This window comes from Perissodus microlepis, unplaced genomic scaffold (assembly GCF_051167445.1).
Source record: "Perissodus microlepis isolate ML-2025 ecotype Zambia unplaced genomic scaffold, ASM5116744v1 scaffold_24, whole genome shotgun sequence".
NCBI lineage: Eukaryota > Metazoa > Chordata > Actinopteri > Cichliformes > Cichlidae > Perissodus > Perissodus microlepis.
Window position 1 is genome coordinate 305,167 of NW_028182046.1, and position 8,986 is coordinate 314,152.

Consider the following 8,986-nt stretch of genomic DNA (forward strand, 5'->3'; position numbering starts at 1 on the left):
AAAAGCAGAGCAGAATGAATGATACTGATGGGAACTATGAGCGTTTGTAGTTACAGGATCAGTGAGTGTCTGTTTAAAGATTATTAACATACTTTTAGATCACTATGGAACACCAGGATTTCTGCAGAGGACAGAACCACCTGCTTGAATCTACCATGATGCTCTGTGTTGTGTTGTCATGGCAATATGAAGTCAAATAAATACAAATGTTGAAAAATGCACATTTAAAGGAGGACAAGAAGACAGGCAACTGGAAGAGCTTTTGAAACAGGAAAACTTTTTTGGATTTCTCTTAATTTACCTGGAAATTTTGCTAATACAAGTCAAGGAGGAAACAAGGAGGCAGGTTGGATTATATTTGAGGACAGGACGCATGAAGGAGAAGCATGAGGAGAGAGGAAACAGCAGAGCGATGGTGCAGAGCTAATCATGGATCAAGTCGAAGAAGCAAGCATCAAAACTGTGAGTAAACATAACACACAAAAAGTTAAAAATGACTGTGCTGATTAAGGAAACATTAAATGTGGTTAGTTTGGGGTCTGCAGCTTCAGGTTTGTGGGTTCAGTTACTCTCAAAATTGAGGAAAGACAAAAAATGTTTCTTTTGAAAGGTTGTTGGAGGATTCTTACTGTAAGAAATATCTGGGTGTGCATCTGCTTTTATTTAAAAAAAAAAGTTGAATTTTATTTAGTCACATTGGAAAGGGAAAATTGGAGGATCAGGACAATAATGTGGCCAAATTTACTGTTTCCTTAATCAGAACAATAATTTTGATCTGAACTAGAAATGTTGAAATGGGTTATTTTCTTTCTTCTCTACTGATCACTGTGTTGCATGTTTAGTTACTTGTCAGTCTACATGGTTAATGGTACTAGAAAAAGGCTCTGCACCTGTGAAAAACAAATCCAAACCCCCAAAATCACTGTAGATCAGAGTAGCTAAGCTCTGGTTAACTGCAATTATATTACAGGAGATTACAAATATTAGGATGATTCAAAGAAACAAAGATTGCTTTAAGGTTTGAAGATTTGACTTTCTTATTGGAAGAGATGAAAACGAATCCATGTGTGACACTGAGGAAAAACTGAAAGCTAAAAAGATCTGGAGGTCCAAATGTTGTTATACAAATGTCCAAACTTGATTTAATGACATTAGAAAGAAAAAATGGGATGTTTAAAAAGGTAATATATAAAAATGATTTTTATATTACTTGAAAAAATGATGTTGGTTAGTGCGGCTGTATTTGGAAAAACTGCTGGGTCACTAGTAAGATGAGATTTAATGTGATAAAGTGAGGGAAGGTAATATAATCTGCACACTCGCTATTATTGTTGTAATCCACACACCAGCATTATTGTTGCATCCATACACCAGCTAATATTTTATCAAACATTAATCATAATTGGTGATGAATGCAAGTTTTAAGCAATTATATTTATTTGCATTCAAAACCAATTTACAAAATATAAAAAAGAATCTTGTTTTTTTTTAAAATAAAAAGACGTTTCTAACTGACTTCAGATAGCTGAGCTGTAGAGGAGATTGATAAGCACTGATAGGAGAAAGTCAATGAGCACGCAATAAAGTGGACTTGTTAGGGACAGTTTACCATCAGCCTTGATAAAGTTTAACTTCATTGGTATTGAAAGACAGACTTTAAAGATTATTATTATTATTATTAGAGTTGAAAAGTACTTTGCTAAGCAAAATTCAATGAGGTTAGGCTGGAGATTGAGACGTTAACATAAAAGGTTCAGTTGGTGATGCATGAAAGAAAATAATTTTCTTCTAAAAATCTATTGGAGAATTCTGATTGTAAGAAATGAAAAATATTCAAAGAGTGAAACTTTTTTTAAAAAAATGAAGGTTTTGTGCAGCTGGGTGTTGCAGCCCCTTTAGAGGAAAATGGAAACTTGGTTTCATGAGGTTAAAAACAAACACTGGGATGATTCAGACACATTTATTCTTTCTTTAATCACCACAATAGTTTGAGTTTGTGCAAAAATCTTTAAAAAGCTGTTTTGAGTTATAAGTTAGGCTTTAATGTGTTAAGCTTGCATTAGATAAGACAATGTACCACTGAACACAGGAGGGATTATTGCTGAAAATGGGTCTCTGAACACCTCTGTAGATATTCTATTAAAAATCATTCATGATTTGTGATCAGTGTTAATATTAAGCATTTATATGATTCTTTTGATAAATTGCTGTGATTCAATCTGAAACCAAATTTGAGTCTATTCAGAAAACAAGACATTTCTAATTCACCTCAGACTTTTGAGCTGTAGTCTACATTGTAATGATAGTGTATGGTTATTGATTAGAGCAGATGATATGAGACTATCAGGAGAGACTGTTAAAAAGTTATGAGCTGTCTTGATGCAGAGAAAGTGGAGTTTGTCATCCTGGAGCTGCTGCCAAGATGAATGATGCTCTGCCTCTGTGCTCAAGTTCAGACATAGGCTTTAAGCAACCATGAGCCACTGATAAGCGTGATAGATTAATAAGCATGTATAAAGTGGACTTGTTAAACAGCTCTGATAGGAGAAAGTCAATGAGCACGCAATAAAGTGGACTTGTTAGGGACAGTTTACCATCAGCCTTGATAAAGTTGAACTTATTTTGTATTGAAAGACAGACTTTAAAGTAGATTCTTATTTGAAACTGGTGATAAAATCCAGGTCAGACACAGTTACATACAAGCATACAGTACACACTACTGCTCAAAGGTCAGAGGTCAGTTAGAAAAGTCCCTGCTTTTAATAGAAAATTGGCTTTAATGTAACATCACATGAAGGTTATCAGTAATGTTTCACAGCTTTAATCAAATCCTTCATCATCCATAATTGTGATGGAAAAAGGTCTGCAAGCGTGCAGGAGCCCATTTTTAGAGACAATCATTCCTGTGTTATAATGCTCATTGAAGTTTATCAGGTCAGACGACCAACAGATGATAAGAAATATAATCTTACTAATTATTGGAGTTGAAAAGTACTTTGCTAAGCAAAATTCAATGAGGTTAGGCTGGAGATTGAGACGTTAACATAAAAGGTTCAGTTGGTGATGCATGAAAGAAAATAATTTTCTTCTAAAAATCTATTGGAGAATTCTGATTGTAAGAAATGAAAAATATTCAAAGACTGAAACTGTTAAAAAAAGTGAAGGTTTTATGCAGCCGGGTGTTGCAGCCCCTTTAGAGGAAAATGTAAACTTGGTTTCATGAGATTAAAAACAAACACTGGGATGATCCAGACACATTTATTGTTTCTTTAATCACCACAATAGTTTCAGTTTGTGCAAAAATCTTTAAAAAGCTGTTTTGAGTGATAAGTTAGGCTTTAACGTGTTAAGCTTGCATTAGATAAGACAATGTACCACCCCATATGGAAAAGAAATAGTAAAAACTTATATGTGATTACTCATGAAAGTGGCCACTTTCATGAGTAAATCATATAAGGCTTACATGATTTACTCATGAAAGTGGCCACTTTCTCATTACTTTCATATATTGTTTTAGTAAGTATCCAAAACATACAAGTTTCATTATATAATTTTTCAAGGGATCTTATATCTGTTTTCACTCTTATCTGCTTTTCATACAAGTTTCACACAAGACAGATACAAACTTTATAAGATTTATATATATCTTTTCCATATGGGACTGAACACAGGAGGGATTATTGCTGAAAATGGGTCTCTGAACACCTCTGTAGATATTCTATTAAAAATCATTGATGATTTGTGATCAGTGTTAATATTAAGCATTTATATGATTATTTTGATAAATTGCTGTGATTCAATCTGAAACCAAATTTGAGTCTATTCTGAAAACAAGACATTTCTAATTCACCTCAGACTTTTGAGCTGTAGTCTACATTGTAATGATAGTGTATGGTTATTGATTAGAGCAGATGATATGAGACTATCAGGAGAGACTGTTAAAAAGCTATGAGCTGTCTTGATGCAGAGAAAGTGGAGTTTGTCATCCTGGAGCTGCTGCCAAGATGAATGATGCTCTGCCTCTGTGCTCAAGTTCAGACATAGGCTTTAAGCAACCATGAGCCACTGATAAGCGTGATAGATTAATAAGCATGTATAAAGTGGACTTGTTAAACAGCTCTGACAGGAGAAAGTCAATGAGCACGCAATAAAGTGGACTTGTTAGGGACAGTTTACCATCAGCCTTGATAAAGTTGAACTTATTTTGTATTGAAAGACAGACTTTAAAGAAGATTCTTATTTGAAACTGGTGATAAAATCCAGGTCAGATACAGTTACATACAAGCATACAGTACACACTACTGCTCAAAGGTCAGAGGTCAGTTAGAAAAGTCCCTGCTTTTAATAGAAAATTGGCTTTAATGTAACATCACATGAAGGTTATCAGTAATGTTTCACAGCTTTAATCAAATCCTTCATCATCCATAATTGTGATGGAAAAATGTCTGCAAGCGTGCAGGAGCCCATTTATAGAGACAATCAGTCCTGTGTTATAATGTTCATTGAAGTTTATCAGGTCAGACGACCAACAGATGATAAGAAATATAATCTTACTAATTATTAGAGTTGAAAAGTACTTTGCTAAGCAAAATTCAATGAGGTTAGGCTTGAGCTTGAGACGTTAACATAAAAGGTTCAGTTGGTGATGCATGAAAGAAAATAAATTTCTTCTAAAAGTCTATTGGAGAATTCTGATTGTAAGAAATGAAAAATATTCAAAGACTGAAACTGTTAAAAAAAGTGAAGGTTTTATGCAGCCGGGTGTTGCAGCCCCTTTAGAGGAAAATGTAAACTTGGCTTCATGAGATTAAAAACAAACACTGGGATGATCCAGACACATTTATTGTTTCTTTAATCACCACAATAGTTTCAGTTTGTGCAAAAATCTTTAAAAAGCTGTTTTGAGTTATAAGTTAGGCTTTAATGTGTTAAGCTTGCATTAGATAAGACAATGTACCACCCCATATGGAAAAGAAATAGTAAAAACTTATATGTGATTACTCATGAAAGTGGCCACTTTCATGAGTAAATCATATAAGGCTTACATGATTTACTCATGAAAGTGGCCACTTTCTCATTACTTTCATATATTGTTTTAGTAAGTATCCAAAACATACAAGTTTCATTATATAATTTTTCAAGGGATCTTATATCTGTTTTCACTCTTATCTGCTTTTCATACAAGTTTCACACAAGACAGATACAAACTTTATAAGATTTATATATATCTTTTCCATATGGGACTGAACACAGGAGGGATTATTGCTGAAAATGGGTCTCTGAACACCTCTGTAGATATTCTATTAAAAATCATTGATGATTTGTGATCAGTGTTAATATTAAGCATTTATATGATTATTTTGATAAATTGCTGTGATTCAATCTGAAACCAAATTTGAGTCTATTCTGAAAACAAGACATTTCTAATTCACCTCAGACTTTTGAGCTGTAGTCTACATTGTAATGATAGTGTATGGTTATTGATTAGAGCAGATGATATGAGACTATCAGGAGAGACTGTTAAAAAGCTATGAGCTGTCTTGATGCAGAGAAAGTGGAGTTTGTCATCCTGGAGCTGCTGCCAAGATGAATGATGCTCTGCCTCTGTGCTCAAGTTCAGACATAGGCTTTAAGCAACCATGAGCCACTGATAAGCGTGATAGATTAACAAGCATGTATAAAGTGGACTTGTTAAACAGCTCTGATAGGAGAAAGTCAATGAGCACGCAATAAAGTGGACTTGTTAGGGACAGTTTACCATCAGCCTTGATAAAGTTGAACTTATTTTGTATTGAAGGACAGACTTTAAAGAAGATTCTTATTTGAAACTGGTGATAAAATCCAGGTCAGACACAGTTACATACAAGCATACAGTACACATTACTGCTCAAAGGTCAGAGGTCAGTTAGAAAAGTCCCTGCTTTTAATAGAAAATTGGCTTTAATGTAACATCACATGAAGGTTATCAGTAATGTTTCACAGCTTTAATCAAATCCTTCATCATCCATAATTGTGATGGAAAAAGGTCTGCAAGCGTGCAGGAGCCCATTTATAGAGACAATCAGTCCTGTGTTATAATGTTCATTGAAGTTTATCAGGTCAGACGGCCAACAGATGATAAGAAATATAATCTTACTAATTATTAGAGTTGAAAAGTACTTTGCTAAGCAAAATTCAATGAGGTTAGGCTTGAGCTTGAGACGTTAACATAAAAGGTTCAGTTGGTGATACATGAAAGAAAATAATTTTCTTCTAAAAGTCTATTGGAGAATTCTGATTGTAAGAAATGAAAAATATTCAAAGACTGAAACTGTTGAAAAAAGTGAAGGTTTTGTGCAGCCGGGTGTTGCAGCCCCTTTGGAGGAAAATGTAAACTTGGCTTCATGAGGTTAAAAACAAACACTGGGATGATCCAGACACATTTATTGTTTCTTTAATCACCACAATAGTTTCAGTTTGTGCAAAAATCTTTAAAAAGCTGTTTTGAGTGATAAGTTAGGCTTTAATGTGTTAAGCTTGCATTAGATAAGACAATGTACCACCCCATATGGAAAAGAAATAGTAAAAACTTATATGTGATTACTCATGAAAGTGGCCACTTTCTCATTACTTTCATATATTGTTTTAGTAAGTATCCAAAACATACAAGTTTCATTATATAATTTTTCAAGGGATCTTATATCTGTTTTCACTCTTATCTGCTTTTCATACAAGTTTCACACAAGACAGATACAAACTTTATAAGATTTATATATATCTTTTCCATATGGGACTGAACACAGGAGGGATTATTGCTGAAAATGGGTCTCTGAACACCTCTGTAGATATTCTATTAAAAATCATTGATGATTTGTGATCAGTGTTAATATTAAGCATTTATATGATTATTTTGATAAATTGCTGTGATTCAATCTGAAACCAAATTTGAGTCTATTCTGAAAACAAGACATTTCTAATTCACCTCAGACTTTTGAGCTGTAGTCTACATTGTAATGATAGTGTATGGTTATTGATTAGAGCAGATGATATGAGACTATCAGGAGAGACTGTTAAAAAGCTATGAGCTGTCTTGATGCAGAGAAAGTGGAGTTTGTCATCCTGGAGCTGCTGCCAAGATGAATGATGCTCTGCCTCTGTGCTCAAGTTCAGACATAGGCTTTAAGCAACCATGAGCCACTGATAAGCGTGATAGATTAATAAGCATGTATAAAGTGGACTTGTTAAACAGCTCTGATAGGAGAAAGTCAATGAGCACGCAATAAAGTGGACTTGTTAGGGACAGTTTACCATCAGCCTTGATAAAGTTGAACTTATTTTGTATTGAAAGACAGACTTTAAAGTAGATTCTTATTTGAAACTGGTGATAAAATCCAGGTCAGATACAGTTACATACAAGCATACAGTACACACTACTGCTCAAAGGTCAGAGGTCAGTTAGAAAAGTCCCTGCTTTTAATAGAAAATTGGCTTTAATGTAACATCACATGAAGGTTATCAGTAATGTTTCACAGCTTTAATCAAATCCTTCATCATCCATAATTGTGATGGAAAAATGTCTGCAAGCGTGCAGGAGCCCATTTATAGAGACAATCAGTCCTGTGTTATAATGTTCATTGAAGTTTATCAGGTCAGACGACCAACAGATGATAAGAAATATAATCTTACTAATTATTAGAGTTGAAAAGTACTTTGCTAAGCAAAATTCAATGAGGTTAGGCTTGAGCTTGAGACGTTAACATAAAAGGTTCAGTTGGTGATGCATGAAAGAAAATAATTTTCTTCTAAAAGTCTATTGGAGAATTCTGATTGTAAGAAATGAAAAATATTCAAAGACTGAAACTGTTTCACACAGTAGAAATTTTTATTCATCGTTTATATTGTTTTTTTTTCTGATTTTAGTGTTTATTTGTGAGTGTAGTTTTTATTTGCATGATTTTATTCTGTTTGTATCACATTGTTTCAGTGTGTTATTTTACATTGTTTTAATCCACTGTGGATTGGCTGTCAATGGGACAAATTAGCTGATAGTGATCACATGTTGAGGCATGGGTGTGTCCAGAGGTGTCCTTTCAGCTGTTTAAAGGTCGTATTAAAAGGAAGCAAGCTGAGCACTGGAAGGAGAGAGGCCCTAGATTGGAAGAGGAACGCATGAAGGCCAGGTGGAAAAGAGGGAGCCGCTGCGTGATCATGGGGGGTGCGACGCCTCGTCTGGAGACCGGTCAGCGTGATGTGGTGACCCAGTCCCGACAGCAGGAACGGCGACAGTAGGAGACAATGTGTGTGAGTGACATCAGGGCAGATGTATACCACTGCCTGCATTTGTGAGTAGTGTCTCACTGTTTTTCACTGGGTGCAGCCGTGTTGGGAGAGGGTCGCCATGGCTATAAGCCAGGGCAGCTTCCGGGATGATGGTTGTGGCTCCTATTTGTTTTTACTTACAGGTGATGACGTGAGGGGAGCCGCGGTGGTATCGAGCGACGGACTCCAATGCAGAATTCGAACTGGGCTGGGATGTGATGGACCCAGTGGACGGACGAGACTGGGACAGGAGGCTCCTCGTCTGCCTGACACAAGGCTGGCGTGGACCCCGCTCAGCAAGAGGAATTTCTGTCCAGCTCAAGAACACACAAGGAATATTCGTCCTGGGTTGTGGGACTGGGTGGGATTTCTGTGCATGAAGAGAATTGTATTTTGACCAGTTTTAGAATAATCTTATCCAGTCTCAGTGGGAATTTTAGCATATCGAGAAAATTTCATTGTATACTTTATTTCTTAGTATCTGGTTTGTTTTATTCCTGCTGTCCACCTCGTGGAATAAACATGAATGAAACAATACTTTCCTGTCAAAAACAATATTTTAGTCAGGGCTAGCGGAAAGTTTCATATATATCATGAACATCTTTCCTCTTTGTCTTCCTATAGTTTAGTTTCATTTTCTTACCCCAACCGGTGGAGGCAGATGGCCCCTCCCTGATTCTGGTTCTGC